General features: G+C 45.0%; 1 protein-coding gene across 1 annotated transcript in view; it reads left to right on the top strand.

Annotated features, from left to right (window-relative positions):
• The window catches only part of LOC104515395 (uncharacterized protein KIAA1671-like), a 61,319-nt gene that overhangs the window by 9,247 nt on the left and 30,534 nt on the right, over positions 1-21,538 (top strand). The gene's annotated exons all lie outside the window — the stretch shown is intronic.

Genomic DNA, 21,538 nt, shown 5'->3' with positions numbered 1-21,538 from the left:
GTCTTGAGACACAGAGCACTAACCAGGCAGCTTGTTCGTTTTTCCTTCTAAGTGAAGAATTTTCATCCCGAACTCTTAAGATGGGTCTTGTTCATCATGCTTTTCGTTTGTTTCTCAGCTTAGATAATGAAAAGCCCAGGATGCTATTGGCTTTCTGGGCTGCAAGCACATGTTGTGGGGTCATGTTGAGCTGCTCATCAACCCACATCCCCAAGTCCTTCTCCTCAGGGCTGCTCTCCATCCATTCTCCACCCAGCCTGTACTTGTGCTCGGGATTGCCCCAGCCCACATGCAGGTCCTTGCGCTTGGCCCTGTTGAACTTCAGTACAAAGCAAAGATTTGGATCTTCCAGTAATTTAAATGTAATATCAATTGTTTCTGTGGAAAATAAAGCATTTGAAAACCACAGCAACAGCACAGAACTATACAGTTTTACGAGAGACATTGCTGCTGCCACAGAAATCCTTCCGTCCTGGAAGAACTTGTTTTGAGTCACTGCAAGTGTGGGAGTTTTGTTGTGGTGTTTGGGGTTTTTTTTGTTTGTTTGGTATTTTTAACCTTGTCTGTGGAAACAAATTTGATACACTAGAATAATACTGTAATCACTTCAGAGTGCACTCTTATAGCTCTATACGTGTACATATTTGCAGATTTTGAAAATCTGGGATGTCCCACATCTTTTCAAAACTCTTCCACTTGGGTGGAGAAGGGGCGACTGAAAGATGTTGCCGCACTAACTGCCCCAAGGTCAAATCTCGCTGTCCCCGTAGTGCCGGCACACTCAAGTCTGCTAGCACACTCGTGTGGTGGCTGAAGGTATTGCCCTCTGCAGAGCTCCGGTTTTTGTAATTACTCATACTGCTATTTCCAGCCCTTTAGTAGAGAATGGGCAAAAAGATAAAGAAGAAAAGGATCTGAGTGCGTTCTTTTTTTCTCTTCTAGTGAAGAAAAAGAAAACACCCAGACCTATGAGGATTTTGTAAACAACTTTCCTAATAGGAGTTTTGGAAACAGGCTCATATGTTTCCAGTGCTGGTCTTTAAACTTCATGGGTGGAATCCACAGGGATTTCCCTTTCTTGGCATGGACTTCAGGTTGAATACTCATCTTTGAGGGAGTTTGGGTTATTTACAGAATTGGCAATTGTCAGTTGGTCCTTAAAAGCTGTTATGTGCCATCAGCTTAGCGTGCAAATATGTGATGATGTCATTGGCAAGGTAGAGTGTGTGGGAGAAAAGTGCTGTCCCAAACAGTGCTGGGATAATGGAACTATTCAGGTAGTGTACTCGGATAAGTGACTGTTATTCTCCAGCTTGGTTCTTATGTATGAGGTTACTCCCAGTAAACCTTTGACTTCATCAAGTGTAGCCTGAGACAGGAAAGGAAGGCTGATCCCACTGGAATTCAGTAGGATCCGAGTGCTTTGCTCCTTTGTGTTGCTTTGAAAAGCCTAATCGTGGTGTATTTGTTGTTCTGCAGTGCCATGGTAGCAGAAAGGGCAGCCTGGCCTTCGTGCATGTGAATTGTGAGCGAGCAGGTGCAGAGAAGCGATTTTTACATCCATTCGGGTGGTGGAAAACTCGCTGTACTTCCAGGTTTCCCAAAGCCTCGTGTAGATATCACAGAAGATTGTGTAAAGTGGAACCATTTCTTCTGGCACCAAGGTTAAAACTGTTGTTTTCATTCAGAGAAAACGCACAGACTGGCTGGGCAGTCGCTCTTCTCCTCACTACGTTTCCATGCTTCCCTCTGGGGAGAGACACCTTGTAGTTGTCTTTAAGTTGGGGGGGTGCAAGGGAAATCCACAGGAGAATGGCAGTTAAGTGACAGATTTCCTCTGCAATTGAATGCAATCTGTGTTTCCTTTAGTACGCACTCAAAAAAGGTTAGAAAGAAACAAAACTGCCACTGTTTGAACCCTTTCTGGCTGCTGAGTCGTGAGGTTACTTGCTGTTTCTTGTGTTGTAGTGACAAAAGATACGTGACTGTACCCGTCACTGGTCACTCAGGGTGTCGTTATCTTTCCATTGAGACTGTAGTGCTCAAAGGGACAAGCTGCTACTTCTGTTGTAGGATAAAAGATCCACTTTCAGTCCCATTCACTACTCCAGTAGTGTAATGAACTGTCCCATGTTCTTTGATATTTGACAGACCAACTGAAATTAATATGCATTTGTTGCCTCGTTTCCCATCTGCCTATGGGCATAAATAACGACTTGAATTAAATTTTCCAGGGCAGCTAATGAACTAGATTGTTATGGGTGAACACAACTCTAAATGGAAGCAATGTACAATAGTGCAGTTTTCCTTCTGGAGAAGTCATTTCTTTGTGATTAATTCTAGGGAATCTACATCCAATGAGGTTCTTTTTTGAAACGCTATGTAGGACTTCTTTGAAATCAAACCATTACAATGTACAATTGATGATATGGGATTGGTGTTTGAAACTGCAAAGGATGATACTCTTGAGATTTAACACTCATCTGTAGTGCATCTTTTAGCTATTTTGAGTTTGTGTTGCTTAAAACCAGAGTAAGGCTTTTATGACAATTCCAGCATCGCTGCTAGACTGTCATCCTCTGGGTTTTTTTGCCACGGTAGGTCTTCTACAAAGAAAACCTTCAGTGGTCTTCAGTAATACAGGGCAGGTAAAGCATCGTGGCATTCCGAGAGGTGAGGTTGATGGTGGAAAGGAAAGGTGTTCTGTACTTAACAGCAGTAGTTTGACTTCACGGTATTCTAAGACTGTGGTGAATTAATGACTGGGAATGTATCGGACTGTGGTGAATTAATGACTGGGAATGTATCCTACTACCAGTGGTTTATATGCTGGAGTTTGAGTAAGAAGTGGGCTGCAGTGTCTCTATGTACTTAAATAATCATGTGTTCTGCAACCTGAAAAGATGGTTTACCTTCCCATAATTAATATAAATATCACACTTTGGAAGTGGCCACTTACTTATTTGGGCTGTTCCAGATTAAAGGGTAACAAAGTCTGTGCTGGTCTTTGAGACTGTGGAGGTGTCGTTGGGTTAAGACCTTCCAACTGAGAAGACCTTTGACGACTGACAGATTTCTTAAGAGTGTATTTTTCTGAGGTCAGTAGCATTACACGTCTCATGTCCTGGAGAGCGTGTCACCACCTGCAAAACTACTCCTGCTATGGTGTAGTTGGGTATTTAGTGTTCTCTTGGCTGCCTCTTGTTGAGACGTTCAGAACGTGACTTGTGTAGCAGGAGTCAGCGGATAGCCGCGTCCTTTGGGTTAGGACCGGAGATGGACTTCTGCTTTCTGGGTTGCGTGAGCAGCAGGTGAACAGCAAGGCAAACTCTTCTAATTTAGGATTGCTGCGTGAATATTTTGGCCTTTCTTTCTGTGTCTTGGAGGTTAGAGTAAGCTTATGATAGTAAGCTTTGTGGCTGGTGTTTTTTTGGCAAGTGGCTATGTTACAAATGTTACTGCTAATCATAGCTTAGTGCTTAAACGTTCTATGCCAAAATAGGATTTGGGGTTTTTTTTCCATTCTTTTGATACAGCCTGATTCTAGTAAAGGAGGAGACAGTTTCAGATTTAAAAGCATTAATCTAATAGATAATTCAGGAAAAGAATAGAGTTTATGTGAGCAAACAATTTCCTGTTTGCTTCGCTAGAGCTGACAGTATTGAGAAGATAAAAACTTTTCCCCATTTAAAAATACCTACTCCTTCATGAAGTCATACTCTGTAGGTTGTGCTTTAGCCTTGCCTGCATCACATTATAGGTATAAAAATGAAGTTGCTCTTGTGCTTGCGCTGGACAAGTGCGATTTTAGCTCACAGAATTAGCTGCAAAGGCAGAGAGTGAGCTCATGTGCACGGCTTAGTGCCTTAGACTGTTGTAGGGGGTCTTCTTCTTTAGATCCTGAATCATAGAATCCTAGAATGGTTGGGGTTGGAAGGGACCTTAAAGATCATCCAGTTCCAACCCCCCTGCCATGGGCAGGGACACCTTCCACTAGACCAGGATGCTCCAAGCCTCATCCAGCCTGGCCTTGGACACTTCCAGGGATGGGGCATCCACAGCTTCTCTGGGCAACCTGTCCCAGTGTTTCCGTGAATGCACGTAGAGGGTCTGTGAGCCTCTGATGTTATCTTTAAATGCAAAATCCTCTCTGGTTTTGTAGCCTGGTGTAAGACTCCAGGTTGTTATGCACTGTGTGCTCCCTTAGAAGGCACGGCAACTGCAACATGTTGTGGTAAACCACTTGAATTTCAGATGATGTTTTCAAGTGTTGTTTCATAAATCGTAATGATTGCATCACAGCTGACAGAGGTCTTGAATTCGCTGACGTTCGGTCACAAGCCTCAATTTTTCATTAAGTCATCAAGACTGATAGGAGTCTTGTGAATTAAAAACTGAGGAATGTGCAATGCGGCTCATCCCCCAAATAGAAGTAACTGGGCTTGCTCCATGGGGCTGAAGGGACTGCACCTTCATCTGGAAGCAGAGCAGCTTTTGTTCAGCTATGGCTTATAACCAAAATTGCTGCTTTATGTAGTTAAATGAAGCACTCTCGTACTAGGCCTGGTGTAGGCATGAGTTATTTTGAAGCTTCTGGAAACATGTTTTATATATTTGTTTTATATTTAACTTTTTTTCCTCTGGTGAGGAACGTCTGGTATCCATAATGGTATCCATGTAAAGATACACTTACTTGAGACTGTGGTGTGTGGGTGGAGAAGGGTTTATTTAAGAAAATCATGAGCTGACTCTTAAATATTTTGAAAATGAACTGGAAGGGAGTGAAGAGAAATATTTTATAAACATGTGCAAGGCGAATTTATAGTTCGGCTTGTCAGAGTTCACCAGTTGTTTCCAGTTCTGGCTGTGACAGGTCCCTCTCCTGCCCACTGGAAAGCAGGCTTTCTCATCTTCTGATTGTTTAAAGCCTCTGGTGTCGCAGCTTCACACCTTCGCAGGTGGAAACAGATGTACTAAAAACCCTGTCAGGTGTGAATTGTTCTGTTAGCCTAAAATCTGAACCTGCCAGGAAGAAAATCAAAAGAATTTCATAGAATCACAGACTGGTTTGAGCTGGAAGGGACCTTAAAGATCATCCAGTTCCAACCCCCCTGCCCTGGGCAGGGACATCTTCCACTAAACCAGGTTGCTCCAAGCCTCATCCAGCCTGGCCTTGGACACTTCCAGGGATGGGGCATCCACAGCTTCTCTGGGCAACCTGTCCCAGTGCCTCCCCATCCTCTCCGGGAAGAACTTCTTCCTGATATCCAATCTAAACCTCCCCACTTTCAATTTAAACGCATTACCCCTTGTCCTGTCACTACAGATCCTTGTAAAAAGCCCCCCCCAGTTTCCTTGTAGCCCCTTCAGGCACTGGAAGGTGCTATCAGGTCTCCCCGGAGCCTTCTCTTCTCCAGGCTGAACACCCCCAACTCTCCCAACCTGTCCCCATAGCAGAGGGACTCCCGCCCTCGGAGCATCTCTGTGGCCTCCTCTGGACTCGCTCCAACCGGGCTATATCCTTCTGATGTTGTGGGTTTCAGTTTTTCAGCTGAACAAGGTCTTACAGGTGATGATTAGAAAGGTGAGCGCTATTTTTCTGAACCATCCAGAACCCAAATTACAAGCAAAGGAGATTGTGGACTCCTGGAAGGTGTTTTGTGTCACCTCCGTATTGTCCCTCCCTGGGAAAGGTGAGAGCTGGGAGGGGGAAAGGCAGTCAGGGTCCTCCCTGGATTGGCTCCTGTCACTTCTCTTTCCTTTTCCCATGAAAAAAGAAGGCACAGGTCAAAAAGAAGTGCTATGATTCCCGTGTGTGCTCTTCACAAGATACCTAGCATCGTTTGGTCGTGTAGCTCTGCTTCCTGTTTCTAAAAACAGCCCTGGGGAGGGTGACCCGGTGTTGGTTAATGACTCGGTTTGCCGAGGCTTTCTTCCTTTTTTGGTAGTATTCGTTTGCTTGGGAACATTCCAGTAGTATATAAAAAGACACTTTGTGGTGTCTATTTCTTCTCATTCACAAAAGACATTTTTATATTAAAAGCCGGAGCTTTTCCTTTCGCGTGGTTGTTTTTGTTGTTTGTTCTTCTGGTACATAACCAAAAAATAAGGTCAGCTCACGACCCCGACAACTGTGGTGGCATTAATAGTGTTTCATAACACAGCCTGCAAAACAGAGTGGGCTTAGAAGCTTCTCTTTCCTTCCAGATGAAGGGCTTTTTAGTGCGAAACCCTAAGTGCTATTATTAATTCTAGACTAACGCGTTACGGATTACCGTGCTGGGAGAAGTCTGAGCAGCGAGATGCTAAATAACAAGTGGTTAAATCACGTGGTGCCGGTAGCTCAGCTACTGCTTATAAGTAGCCACAGCATCTGTTAAAGACACAGAGCTCAGCGTGGTGACGTGGGGCCGGATAAACAGCCACTGTACATTATTCATGTCGCTTTTAATTGCTCCGGTCTGCTTTTAACTTCTGCGGGAGGCGGGGAAGGGTGGGCAGGCTGACTCTAGTGAAGATGGGTTTGCGTTAACGTGGTGCTTTGGAAGATGGAGTATTATTACTGTCCACGTTTGCTAAAGTTCCTGCAATATTTGTGGGTAAGTCTGTTCTTTAACATAGCTGTGCTCACCAAGTTCAACGTTTTTAACTGTTTTCAGAAATCCTGAGAATGTTTGTACGTAGCTGTGGCTCTACTTTGCAGTTGTTTTTCTGATCTTTCTGAATGGTAACTTTAAATTTGGGATTTATTTTGGGTGAGAGAGGCTATTTTATCTCTAATATTCACTTAAAATGAGGAGACTGCAGGCTACTTGATTGTACCTCAGAAAACCCTCTTAGTAATTGGAATTTCTTCCTTGTTTATGTCCAACCACTGGAGCTGTAGTGTCGTATACTACTTATTAAAAATATTCTTCCCTGTTTGTTTAAAAGCTATTCTAGGACTCTGGAGACTGCCTCTTCCAGAAGCACTCCTTCCCCTGCTGCTAGCTAGAGCTGCTGCCCACTATTTAAGTAAAATGGCCAGTACTAATGGTCTTAGAAGTGTGTGTTTTTACCATTCCTTACTTATTTTTAATTTGACTGTGTTAATAGGGTTCGCTTGTCTCGGTGAGCACTTCCTCTTCAAACAATCCTTAAGGCCTTCTTCAATGAAAAGCTCCTTTTAGCTGGCTGCTTTGTACTGTGCTAGCCACCAGCTTTGAAGGGTTACTTCTGCACAGCGGTTGCTCTTTGTCTGATATTTCCACATTTATAAAGGATGAATTTGATTTTTAAAGCCTTTATGAATAGATACCGTATTACTTTGAACCCAATTACTTAATGTTTTCATTTCTTCTGTGCTCATCAAATATCAGTTTTCATTTGTTTTGTGGTATTGTCTGCGTTAATCTAGCAATTACTTCAGCTGTGAACTCAGCATGGAATCGGCACTGGCACTTTAAACCATTTAATAGCTGTTTGCTAGCGCATTTGCAAACTGTAGCAAAGAGCTGGCTTCCCTCATTTAGAGTTTAATTTTACAGTCTTGAGTGCTGTGATCAGTAGTGAGATGAGGTTGCCTACTGTACGTTCTCTGTAGTATGGTAAAACATGGAAGTGTTTGGACATTTCTTCTTAAAAATCTAGGTAATCAAATAAAAAACTTAAGAGCCAAGCTTTCTTAAAGTTGCACATTAAAAAATTAGCATGATGTATCAGACTTCAGTAGCACCTCTGCTATGGGGACAGGCTGAGAGAGCTGGGCTTGTTCAGCCTGGAAAAGGGAAGGCTCTGGGGAGACCTTACAGCATCTGCCAGTACGTGAAGGGGCTACAAGGAAGCTGGGGGGGACTTTTTACAAGGGCCTGTAGTGACAGGACAAGGGGTAACAGGTTTAAATTGAAAGCGGGGAGGTTTAGATTGGATATCAGGAAGAAATTCTTCCCGGAGAGGGTGGGGAGGCACTGGGACAGGTTGCCCAGAGAAGCTGCGGATGCCCCATCCCTGGAAGTGTCCAAGGCCAGGCTGGATGAGGCTTGGAGCAACCTGGTCTAGTGGAAGGGGTCCCTGCCCATGGCAGGGGGGGGGGCACTGGATGGTTTTTAAGGTCCCTTCCAACCCAAACCATTCTGCTATTCTATGCAGGGTGGATGTTCTTTGTGGTTTCCAACACGAGAACCAAGAGTTCTCTGAATGGTTTTGCTCTCGCATGTATCTGGTCATTTTCTGTAAAGCTGGGATGGAAACCAACCAAACCAAAACAAACTTGTTGATCAGCCCAGAAGATCACTGGGGTGATATCTAGTATTGTGGGGTTTTAGTCTGTAGCAGAACAGGTATGCTATATTTTCTGTCTGTATATGTTCTTTTTGAGGCCTTGAAGCATTTCTTAGGCATTTTCATTAGTGTACACTTGCCTGATACGTTGCAAGAAAATACTGGATGGACAATTGTGATATTCATTATATTAACTATATATATATATACCTATATATATACATATATACACATACAAATTTAAAGAGAAAAGCACAGCTGTGCCTTTTGCACTCTGTGTTGATGATACAGCTGAAGGCTGCTAAGGAGATACTTAGGAGTTCTGTTTATCATCAGGAGTAACCAGAGATGCTGGGGTTAGTTGTCAAGCTTTGTGTTACTTAATCTATCTTGAGGAGCTAAGATACTTTATTCATTAGATAGGGATACCTGAAGAAGATGTAACTCTTAATTAAAAAGTATTATAATGCAAATCCACTTTTAAAGCTCCTATTTTGAGTTATTGATAGGTTGCATCTCTTCTGCTGTGCATTTGTTTTACTCCTACGCAGCGGTGGAGTTGTTGGACATCAGTGGAGTCAGTGCCAGCTCTCTGCTCGTTACCTTGCTGATTCCTCTTCTGATGTTGAAGTAGGAACGATGGTTTTAATAAGGCTATGTGTTATTGTGATGTGTGGGAAAGCTGTCAAAACAGAATCCTCATAGTATATTTTGAGCACAGCTTAGTTTGTGGTCTGCCCGAATATGTGTGAAATGATGACTGACCACCACCAAGTCGGAGTCCTGTAGTCAGAGGTTGAGTGACAGCTCTGAAGTTTCTGACAAGTAGTCTGTGTCCAGCAAAAGGTTTTATTCAGTAGGTGGTATTAGAAGGAGGCAGAGTTCTGTCCAGTAATTCAACCTCAAGCTGCCTTTTCAATTTGAGCTGTAATAAATAATAAGAAGAGCAAGCTTATTAAACCTGGCTCATCTGCACTCTTAATGAGACATGCTGCAATAAATAATAAGAAGAGCAAGCTTATCAAACCTGGACTCTCAAATACTGCAGCTTGCTCTTGGTTGGTGTTTTCTTTAGTGTGGTGCATAACACTGAAACAGGGATTACTGGGAAGGGGGTTCCTGGGGAGGATTGAGCATTGGAATTTTCGACGACGGAAGATGGACTGATGAGAGCTACTGAGAACTATTGCTACAGCTGTATTAACTAGCAAAAACAAAGCCAAAAACCCGTGAGCAACAGAACCAACCAACCAACAAACCATGATAATAGAGGAAAGCCAAGAGTGCTGATGGAGCCTTGCAGATTGCTGCTTAAGGCTTTTATGAGTCTTTAGGATGTCCATTCAGGAATCCAGAAGTTCCTGTGTGGTGTGATAAAACAGTCTGGTTTTGGTCAAATCAGTTGATTTTTGAGAGGTGAAAAAGCAGGACTCTTGAACACCACTCTGGTTCGCTCAGTAAATTGTCTCTTCATACTATAAACGTGCTCGTTGTCGGGAGAAATTTCTCAGAAGCTTGTGTTTTTGTGACTCCAGCAATATATTGATCCTTCTTTGATGCTGACCATTCAGATTATAGTCGGTGTGAGACAAAACCCTCAGGGCATACAACTGAGTTTTTGCTCCTGGCAGGGGAGAAAGGGTCCAGGCTGCCTCTTAGACCTGCCTGCAGCCCTTGCTCGGCTTGCCCTGGTTGGTCCTGCCTTAGCCCGTGTGTTCCCGTAGGCTGGTGGTCGTGCTGCTCTTCCCAGCGTTTTCAGGGCTAGCTTTTTACCACCCAGCTCATGTCAGCGCTGATTCCTCTTGCTGCTTTTGCCATCAACCTGGAATCCAAACTTGGAGTTGCTTTCAGTCATTGTCGGTTACAGTGCCTTTGTTACTTAGACCCCTTCAGTCAAACGCTCAAGAGCACTGTGCGCTAATTGCCAAATGGGTTGTGGTTGGTAGCTCAGCAGCTGAAATTCAACGACTGAATCATAGGGCTCTGTATTCCACGTCATCGTTTCCCTCTCTGCTCTGCCGCCATGTACCTTCCTCCTAGCTGTGAACTTTTCATCGTCTTTAGTTGGTTAATTACTGTAGCTATGTATTCAAGTGCCAGTCTGTCAGTGACAGTGTGCTATATTTATTATATTGGAGTAGTTTCCAGGGTACATGAGGTATTCACCGTTCCTTTTCCAGCTGGTGAGGAGCTTTGCTGCAGCTGATACAAGACGTTTTTAGGTCTGACTTGCATAAGAAGTCCCTTAAGTGCAGCTCAGTAGTCTGTTGCCCAACTGCTTGCATCAGTCCCAGTCGAGCTGGTCAGTATGCCAGGTATGCAGCCACAGTAACGAGGTTTCCTGTTCCTTTGTAATGCCCTTTGTCTGATAACCAGCTTTTTTGGCTTGTTTGTGGATGCAGCCACTACTGGAGCACTGGGTTCTGTTCCTGTCCTTAGCCATCTCAAAGTTGTGAGCAATTCCTGCTCAGCCCCAGGGCGTTTTGTAGGATGCTGCAATGTTGGTGATGTAATCACTTCTTTGATGTGTCTGAGGCTGCCACAGGAGCACAATTGGTAAACATGACCCATGTCACAAGTAGGACCAGGTAACATAAGCCAGCTCTGTGAATGGGAGCCAGACTTCTGGCAGTCGGGGCAGAGCTGGCAAGAGAGAGGAAAGCGCTGGATCTGGTCCAGAATAGGTGCTGAAGGAAAAGAACAGGAGCCCTGGCTGATTTTGAACAGGCGCTGCGGTACTAGCGGGGCGAAGAGGGTTGGCGTTAGGACGTGGACTGTGCTAGGTACAGTTTCTAGTGCCTGGGTCAGGACCCAGCTGTGACTTTGGCAGTTTCTGCTGAGCCAACGTCACAATGGTCCTGGCTGGTTTGACGGTCAGTAGGGACCTGGCTCAGGGTGCTGGCAGGGCCTCCAGCCGTGCCGCTCTGGTATGGGAGACAACAGCCAAAATCTTGGGGCTTGGTGGAGGGCTATGTGGTTGCAGTTCAATCCAGATAAGACAGGTGAACTCTGAGGATGGCAGAAGACAGCTGGAGGAGCTGAGAGCAACTGCCAGTGCACCCCCTTACATGAGAGCACTGTGATCTCTAGTGAATGTGTCCTCTTTCAAGAGCCAGATGTTGGCCTGGTCCAGATTCCCCCGCAGCGTGTGTAGTAGATGCATAAATCCTGCCAGCCCATAAAATGGATAGTTTCATTAGTTTCAACTGAGCGTGACATGAAAAAGAGTCTGGGGCAGGTGAATGGCTAAAGATGCCTTGAAAACATGATAGGTATGGTCTAAGAGTGGCCTTGGCTTCCACAAAAGGAAGGTCCGAAAAGCCTGTGGGAGACCAGTGTCCTATGAGGAGCAGAGAAGGCTCTGGGGAGACCTTATTGCAGCCTTCCAGTGCCTGAAGGGGCTACAAGGAAGCTGGGGGGCACTTTTTCCAAGGGCCTGTAGTGACAGGACAAGGGGTAACGGGTTTAAATTGAAAGTGGGGAGGTTTAGATTAGATATCAGGAAGAAGTTCTTCCCGGAGAGGGTGGGGAGCACTGGGACAGGTTGCCCAGAGAAGCTGTGGATGGTCCATCCCTGGAAGTGTCCAAGGCCAGGCTGGATGAGGCTTGGAGCAACCTGGTCTAGCGGAAGGTGTCCCTGCCCATGGCAGGGGGTTGGAACTGGATGATCTTTAAGGTCCCTTCCAACCCAAACCATTCTGTGATGATTCTATAGATCTTGTAGCTCTGTGCTGTACACAGGTGATACTGTGATACACACTTGAAATGAAAGTGGGCTCCAGATTCATGGCTCAGTCACCCTTGTATGGGTGATGGTGGGGAATCTCCTGGTCGTGCTAGGCACCATTCTTGATGAGATGTTTCTTCTCAGCCTGGCAGTTGTCTTTGTTCCAGTAGCAAACAAATGCTACGTCCTGAAAGGATTCAAAAGAAGATGGTATGCTTCAAATAACGTGTTATGCTGCGGCACTGTGATGGTTTAGAGAGACCTTCTTACTCTTTATTGACAGTCATTAAACAATAATTACAAGATAAGAAGAAAATTGGGGTATTGAAGGAAGCAGGAAGATCTGAAGTTTGTTTTGACTAGGTTTTAGTTGTTCCCTTTTAGAAGTGGTTTTGGTACCTCCTTATCAGGTGACTGCGACGGAAGTGGCGACATCTCGCAACCCTGCTGCCGTGGACGTCACTGCCAGCACGCTTCGATGGGTGATGGAGGGAAACGTTAATCATCAGCCTGTGCCCCGGGTGGTGGTTATCCCCGCATCCTGCGCTGGTGCGGCGTGGCTTCCCTTTGTGCGTGCTGCCCGGGGATTTCCTGTGGGCACTGTCTGCTGCTCTTCTGTTGCGGGGTTTACTTTTGATGATGGGGCAATCGCATTTCAGGCAGACGCTTTTTTTTTCCCAAAGACTTAAAAATCTCAGGTTAGTGTCTGAGGTATATCTGTTGCCAGCAGCTAGATCACTCACTGAAATGATCTGAGTAAATGAAGCCCTGTTGCAGGAAAAAATCTGTTCAGAAAGGCATTTTTCCCAAGTCCTGACTGCTGCTGTAGAAGAGGAATTCTAACCTTTGTGCCCTTGCTAAGAGCAAGCAAAGCGAACGCTGCCGAGGAAACCCGTTCCGCGCGGGAACGCGAGGGAGTGCTGTTCAGCCGTGGGAGGCCGGCGTGCTGGGCCCCAGCCACTCGCCCTCGCGCAGCTTCAGAGCTCGCACAGTGCAGAATCCAAGACAATTTGGTATAATTAGGTGTGGTATTAAGTTTAATTTACCATAAAATGCTTTTATGAAAGAGTGCGTTCTAGGTTAACTCGGTGCGATAAGGTTTGCGTGCAGGAAGATGTCACCGTTTGGAGACCTAACTTTTGGTAATGACTGTGTCATTCCAGGCTCAGAGCAGCTGGAACCAAGGGACAGTCTGCCCCTGCCCTCCTTCCCTTCAATATGAGTCGGAAGCAGTGAGTGCGCTTCCGATACGAGGCTAAAGCAGGCTGTTAAACCTCATTTATACATACAAAGCAGAGGTAACTTCACTGCCTCCCTTCTAATATTTTGATCTAAAGTTGTTTTGCCTCAGTTCCTGCTTTCCCATGCTGTTGTCCGTGTTGCTAATGCTGGGAGACAGCCAAGTTCCCACTATTGTTCCTGTTCTTTCAGCAGTCGCGAGTTGTTCATACAGCCCGTGCGTGTTTACTGTACTGAAAGGAAACGGCGTTTTGGAGAGCAGCTTGAGCATGGTGAAAGTAGTTCTTTGTCGCAGACTTACCTCCAGATACGACTTCGTGCTGCAGTGCAAAGCTGCTCCTAAAAAGTAACTTAAGCTTAATCTTAAACCTGATTGAAGCTTGGGGGGAAAAAAAAAAGTAGTATTTGATTTAGTGATTCATGGGTGAGGCTAATACCTGCCACATTAAGGAAGGCAGTGTAGGTTATTTGCTAACCACAGTACATAATTAGCAAGTTTTGATTGCTAGGGTTGGAGATTGTAGATGTCGGATTGAGGCTTCTGGATTTTGTCCATAATTCAGCAGTATTTCACAGTTCAGGGCAGGAAATACAGCAAATCTAGTTGAGACTGCAGAAGGAACTTCAGGAAATCAACTTTTTAACTCCACAAAGTTCCAGACCTAGCAGGAAATAATGCACTTAATCTAAAAAAAATGTGAATGAATGCCACCCCTGTGACAGTGACCCAGGGAAGCAGTTTAAGATGCAGGCTGCTGCAGCGTCGCGGGGGTGTTCTTGTACCAGCCCACTGCTCCGGGCCGCAGAAGAGCGTGTTGGCTGGGTGCAGCTCCGTGCAAGCGCGGGGTCGGCTGGCTTGTGGTCCCCCACCAGCGCACCGACCGCTCCTGGGGACGCGGGAGCATGGGGTGCTGTGCAGCTGGGCTGTGCAGCCAACCCTCCCGGCAGGCGACGTGGGCTGACGTGCTGTGCGCGGGAGGAGGAGGCAGCAGAAGCAAAGATTCCAAGAAATGAGGAAATGGTGCAGTGCTACACAGCGATGGCAAATAAATGCTATGGCTTTTCTCCTAGAAATGGCATGTTGCAAGTTAATATGGATGAAGGACTTACTGTATAAACTTACACCTGATATCTGTTCCACTTCCTGCGATCAAGAAGTGGCTGATGTAAGTGAAAGATGTGTGGAACAGTGCTTTCTAGGGAGAAAATGGAAAGAATGATTGAGCACTCGGTGCTTTCCAGCTGTGCAGTGGGAAGGTGGTTAGGGAGTGTGTGGTTACGCTGAGATCAGCTGGAATGATTCAAGGTGCAGTTTTACCTTCCAGCTGCTTGTTACTGCTCTTTGAAGAAGGAAATCCCTTGCACAAAAAAGCCTGCTCTTCCTTCCGAGTGTTCTCTGAACTCTGAAAGTCAGTAGTTGGAGATAACCCAAGGACTCAGTGAGAAAGAGAAATACTACAAATTTCTCCGGTCAGACGGCAGTAAAAGGTACCGTAAAAAGGATGACAAACGCACCGTTTAAGAAGTAGTAAACTTAAATCAATTTACTGACTGATTGAAGAGAGCGGCGTGCTTTGGACCAAGCCTAACTCTTCAGAGAACACAGCGTTCCTCAGTTTAGCTTAGCACACATGCTGTCTGTCTGTCACTTCTTGAAACTGGCCCGCATGTTCCGAAATGTCCGTGCTGCCTGAGGCTCAGGAGTGCGCCAATCCGGACCCTGACTTTGGGAACAGTCTTACCAAGCATCACTAAAACTTGTGAGATCTGAGGAGGCTTTTTTCTGACTGCTAGAACCTGCTTAATAAATGCAGTGTTTGGGGGCTGCATCCTACTTCCCCAAAAGCTCTTCTTGAGGAAGGGGGTTCCTGCTGTGACAGGGTGGGATGACAAACCCCATCCGGCCTACGTACTGGGCCCGCTGCCACCGATGGGAAGCGGAGGTGCTGGCTGAGCTGTAACTCTGCAAAACCGCTCAGACCATGTTTAGCGGGATGAACCAGACTTCCGTGGTGAACTGTGAAGGAGGTGGAATGAAATTGGTGAAGCTGGTGTTATCCCTGAAGTCGGGTTTTGCTGCCTTTGCAGAATGGTGTTGGTGAGGAGGAGTTTGAATGAGCTCATACGCAGCTCTGAACTGGCAGTGAAATGAAGGGAATACTTCGGACATCTCTTCATATTGGATTGGCCTTTCACGTTTGCTTGTAATTTGACTCACGGGAACAAGAGATTTCCCAACCTCTCCTCTTCCTATTACTGTTTTGAGCAGAAGTAGCAGGTTCCCATGCTTGTTTTCTTTCACCTCGCTTACCTCCATTGCCCTGCAAGAAAAGTTTAGTAGTTGGAGGCGTTTTAGGCCACATCCTGTCCTCAGGAGGCTTTGTTAAAGGTGTTTTGTGGTTACCTGCGCTTAATATGTGAGAGTCCGTTGGATCGGTGATGGAGACATAACTGTTCCCATGTTGGACTTAATGGGCCTGCTTTGTTTTGCCTCCCTGGTGCAAGGAGATCCTTTGCAGGCTGAAGCTTTTCCCTGTGCCTGCCTGGCATGCTGGGAAGATTCCCTGAGATTGGGGAAAACTGAAATCAGTCACGTGTTGAGACAGTATATTTGATCAAAACAACAGAACTGCTCCCGGGAACGCTTGGGCGCGTTTGCAGGGAGCATGTGGTGTTCAGTCTGCTTTGTATTTGTTTACGTGCTCATATTTTCATTTCACGGTGCAAACAGCTTCCTTTTCTTGTGGATACATTTCACATTGTGCTTCTAGCTGACATCAGATACCTCCCCTACTGTAAGATAGCTGCTGGTTTTCCACAGCGTCTTTCTTGGGTGATACAAAGGCTAATGCTGAGCTTATTGCTAAGCTCGTAGCTCACGTCTTCGTGCTTTTCAGCCCAGGTTGGAGGGACTGTCTAGTATTTTAATGTTTATCAACAAAAAGCTTTCTTCATCTGCATTTTTATTTGTGTAAATGGAAAAAAACCCTGTAACTATCCGTCTTTTGCTTTGCTTGATCCTTTTGACGTAAACCAATGTAAAGAAAATATTTTTAGTACTTTCCAGAGTGTTTGTGCTGTAGGAATTTCCTGTTTCTGTTTTGTTTTTCAGTTTTTCCTTCTCCATTGAGATGGAAGGGAAGTGCTGAATGATTATGTACATGGGCTTTCAGACAACGTAGTATATTTTTAGCTTGTTCCCTCAGCTTTAACGTTGATAGCTTTGTTTTATGCTGAAACAATTCAAGGTACAAAAACTATGCATGTTCAGGATGTTTAACTGGGCCTTTCTTAAGTTCAGGAGAAACAGTTTGGGGGACAAAAGAATTAACATTTTCTGAAAAACCGTTCTGGCACTCTGTTGGAATTATTTCTGGTAAACATATTTAAACTTAAATTGCTTAAGAACTTAGATTAAAAGTCACATTTCACAACTACCTTTGTTTACAAATTTTTATTAATCTTGGAATAGTTACATACTCTGTAACCAAGTGTGCAGAATTTTGTACAGCGCAAAGGGTGGCTGACTTGCTACTTGTATTACAAATGGAGTGGAAAACAGTGGTTTTTCACTGATCATGTCAGGGATGACCATGGTAGCAAAATGGTAAAATTATTTTGGCAGCTGTAAACAAGTGTGGGGAGTGTTCAGTCATGAAAATGATGAATGTGTTTTCTTTTCTCACAAGTGTAGTTCAGTAAGGATAACAGGGGATGCAAATTTAAGGGCTTTTTTCTTCTTACCTGGTTTCTTATCTAGAATCACAGACTGGTTTGGGTGGGAAGGGACCTTAAAGTCCACCCAGTCCCATCCCCTGCCATGGGCAGGGACACTTTCCACTAGACCAGCTTGCTCCAAGCCTCATCCAGCCTGGCCTTGATTTGATCCAGCCTGGCCTCTATTTCTCTAATATTGGTTAATTTGGAGGGAAGGGCAGCTTTCAAGTGAATTTGGAACTTAATAAGACTCACCCTGTGCCTTTGCTTTCCCTTGTTCTTGCCCCTTGTTACCATTTTTTTTGATTTAGACCCATAAATTTTGTACTTAGATGTGACTTTTCTTAAATGAGAACATCAGGTATGGAATTCTATCTGCCTGAGGTGATAGTGCTGTGATTCGTTTTGTTGCCGTTACAGTGTACGTGAGTGTTGCGTATCCTTTACAGAAACAGTAGGACACATCTACCCTCAAAGAGTCATCATCTCGAGAATGGCTGTAAGCCTTGTGATGCCGTGGAACTTGCTGGGAAGGGTGGTGGTGGGCGAGAGCTTACACGAGCAGGCAGAGCACGCACGGCAGCTGGGGACCGAGTGTTCCCCGCGCGAAGACTTGGGCTGTGGGTGGACTTTGCAGGCAGGTCAGACGCGTTCGATATCTGACCTGCTCCGGCAAACATTGCAAAACGCTTCACCGTGATAAAATTAATTTCATACGCGCTAACGTGCTTCTTGCATGAGAGGGAAAATGAGGATGTCCCAGCAAGGTTTCTGATCTTTTTCTTGTCTTGTTTGAAGTGTGGGGGTATCTAACTCTGCGTTTCAAATTTATTGATTGGGTGTCACTATTTTTTTTAGAAGATTAAAGAACAAAAAACGTGAGAAGTGGTAGCTCTTTATTAAGAAAATGGTTTGGAACCTTGCACACGGAAGTTTGATCAGCTGCAGGCGGAACACTTCAGCAACTTTAGCAAAAGGTTTTCGCAGGGTTACGGTTCTCATTGTGTGCCGCAGAGAATGTTTTACTTGTCAGAAGTTGTGGGTGAGACTTGAGACGTAAGCTTCAGCTTTAAGAAATTACCACTGGGTAGGTGTGAGACCATTTACACTTTTAATGTTCCTGCCACCTCATTGGGGTTATAGTGTATAAGGTATACGGTATATGGTAAGAGGTATAAGGACCTCCCTCATACCTGCTTCCAACTCCTAGTTCTCTTCAGAGCTGACCATTTTAACCTTTATGAGCATCAGATGTAGGTTTTTTGTTAGGGTTTGGTTTTTTTTTTCCTGCTTGTATTCACACTCCTAACTCCAAGTCATCCTTACTGCAGATGAATGTGTTCAGAGTGAGGAGGTTGATATCTCCACAGTCAAGACAAATGAAGTAAACTAGGGTGAAAAACCCAATTCCTTCCCACTCCCTGGACAGGCGATGCGCTGCTTGCGCAGACCCTTGCAGAGTGTGAGTTTGGTTTCCTATGAGGAAGGACAAGAGAGAGGGGAGTTGGACTGCAGAGGAAGGAGGCCCTGGGAATGTACATCCTTTTTGCGTTGGTGCTGAGCGTTGGCTCCTCTTGGCAGCAGTGCTCAGCCCGTGCCGAGCCCGAGGAACAGCGTGTCCGCTTACCCCTCACATGTCGGTCTGGGAATGGCTCCTACCTGCTCCTGCTGACCAGGGGTGTTCCAGTGATGCTCCAACAGCAGTTGTACCTGGGGAGCGTGGGGTGTTTGTTCTCACACATTTTTAAATTTAGTTATTTTGCTGCCATTTTGTTCTCCCTGTAGTATAACTAATGTCCTTCTGCATGAGGCCTGGAGAAAGGATTTATTTATCTTCTTTTTTTGTCTTTTGTTCCTTTTTATAATCCTCTTTCAGCTGGTATTCACAAAGATATGTGCCGTGGCTCTGAGCTATTTTGGTGTTTGTTAAACCTTGGCCCAGTGTATGTATTTATATTGGAGAAGTGGCAAAACCTGTGCCGTAGGTCTGCAGGGAAGTATTTCTAGTTTCCTCCCTGGAATCACTTTCTGTGGCAGGGAATGTTCTTCTTGCTCTTCTGCCCCTGCACGGGGAAACTCTGTTGTACTTGCCATAAAACATGTTCATTTTAATAATGCTTTTTGTGCTTTGAGGGGATTGTTGGGTTAGCACACAGCCAGGCAGAGAAGAAAACCTTCCCCTGCCCTTCCATGCCTGGAACTGGGCTGTTCGGATCGCTGTTTTCTCCTTACCCTGGATGTCAGCTGGGGTAGGCAGGACAGCACGATGGCAGCCAAGTGCGTTCAGCTCTGTTATTTGTCAAACAAAAGTAGCAATACTACAGGTGAACTTTAAGAATGAGGCAGTTGTGCGGAGAGGATGCGCAGCATGGGGGTGGTACTGTTTCTATTTTAAACAGCCAGCTGTCCAAGTGATCGATTCAGCCTTCCAGAGCTTGTGCTGCCACCGTTCCGTTACACGCCGGGGTGGGCGATGAGGCCGCGGCGAGCATTTGTCCTCAAGTGACACGGTTTGTGCCAACGCTTGCGCGCTGGGGAGCGTGATGTCTTCAGAGGGGCACAAATTAGGTTCTTAGGGAAGCTTGTCCTGAAGCTAACTTGGCTGGATGATATCTAAAGAATTCTTGTGTCCTGTTCCAGATCAGATGAGACTGGGGTTTCAGAGGCAAATTGCAAAGACAGTTTTATTACGTAGGCCTTTTTGCAGTTACGGTGCCTAAGTATCGAGACATTCCATTTTGCTCTTCACTCTGGAGGAACAAATTATTTGTTTGCAAAGCCACTGGCACTGAATTTCAAAAGGTAACTGCTTCCCACGATTGAAATGCGTTACTTCTTGAAGAAGTTAATATTACTCTGAGGCTATTATTATCTTTGTTTAAAATAAAGATATTAAAAATACCCATGGACTACACTGATGAGATATTCATAGTGTTTTAGCACCGTTCTTTAAAAGGCTCTTGTATGAATGTGTGCTTGTGTAAACTTCACAAGCATTGCTCCAGGACCTGTTTTTGCTGCAGTCTCTCCTTGCTCACTTGTTTGTGCGGCCTCTGTGGACTTTTAAAAAAACCTGATATAAGAAAAAAGTCTGGAGATGGAATTTCAGTCTCTTTGTAGCTGGCTCTGTGTACGAGGGGAGTGCCTTTAATGTCAGGTTCTATGCAGGTTGTCTTAAATTCTGAATAAGCATAAATTAAAACTGTATACGTGAGCTTAATTTGCTTAGTTTTGGTAGGAAATTAAAGTAGGAATAGAAAACAAATATTTAGCGTAAATATTGAGATACCCAGTGTTTCAGGTTACGAAAGAGATTCCACTGTGGGACAGTGCAAAGTCCTTGTGCTAAAACATTCCATCCATTCAACTCTTTTTTTCTCTTTTGCCTGTAGACTGCTCCTGGTTATTGTGGCAGGTGAAACGGCCTAGCCATCTGAATGAACTGAATTTGTCATAACTACATGAAAAAGGAAAACAACAAAACAAACCAGATTTAGTGGTTTTAGCTTTGGCTGTGTGAAGTTTCATGGGAAATCTTGGCTTTGAGGAATGGGAAAGCTAGGTACAACAAATGGGAAAAAGGATGGGGTAGCAGCAAACTTAGCTCAGTGATTGGCTTAGAGTCCATGTCATGTCAATTATTTTGTGACGGTATATGTGATACTGCGTAAAACTCGGAGGAGAGGCACGGTTTTTGTTGTCTTTGGAATACCTGTGCAGCAGTGTTGGTTTTGTCAGGGCCCGTGTCATGGCTTTGCTCCAGTATGGGCATCATCAGCTGTGCCACAGTTTCCTAGGATGCCTGTACTGGGACAAATTCATGGGCATCCTGGGTACCTGCGTCCCAGCTGACGATGTGTTGGAAGCAGATGTGGAAGGTGTGAGTCTGAAGGATGGCGAGCTGCAGGCGAGGTGTGTGGACGGAGAGATGGAGGCTGTGGTGTGAATCGTATCCTCTCTTCCTGCTCTCTCAGCCTTCCTGATTGGACCAAGGGACTTATTTCCCTTTCCCGTAGACGATGCCGTAGCAATCTTCTGCCCCTGTGCACCAAGCAGCTGGTTATGGTTTTGAACTCTGTCAGGTATAAGCAGGTGCGGCAGCCTGAACAGTTCTAGTCTTGTTCACGGATCTAAATGTAAGCCTTCTGTTTAACTTCTGTGTTTAATTATTTTTTTAGCTTAAATGAAAACGATTGCTATGTGCTGTGAACAAAGATCAAATGAAAGACTTTGTTCATGGAACAGTCTTTGTGCACAGTTGTGACAGCTCACTGACAGTACCAGACAACGTGTCTTTCGTTCCGTACGTCTGACTTGTTGCCAGCGAAGTGAGATTTAACCCTGCAGACAAACTTAGATGGTTTTTACTCATAAATCTGATAACCTGATCGAAACTTGCACATTTTTCAGATTTCCACAAGTCCAGATATTCTACAAAACATGCCTGGGGGATGAGCCTTTCGTTTGTGTAATACCATCATTTTGAAGAGAAAGGGGGCCCTGAGACCTGGCCAGTAGATTGCAGTGTTTTAAAGAAACCAACTTGATACAGTTTTGCTGGTTGCATGTGGAAACATACTCTATCTGCCCACACTC

This window comes from Eurypyga helias, unplaced genomic scaffold (genome assembly GCF_000690775.1).
Source record: "Eurypyga helias isolate BGI_N326 unplaced genomic scaffold, ASM69077v1 scaffold16779, whole genome shotgun sequence".
Classification (NCBI taxonomy): Eukaryota; Metazoa; Chordata; class Aves; order Eurypygiformes; family Eurypygidae; genus Eurypyga; species Eurypyga helias.
This window is presented reverse-complemented; position numbering and strand designations above follow the sequence as displayed.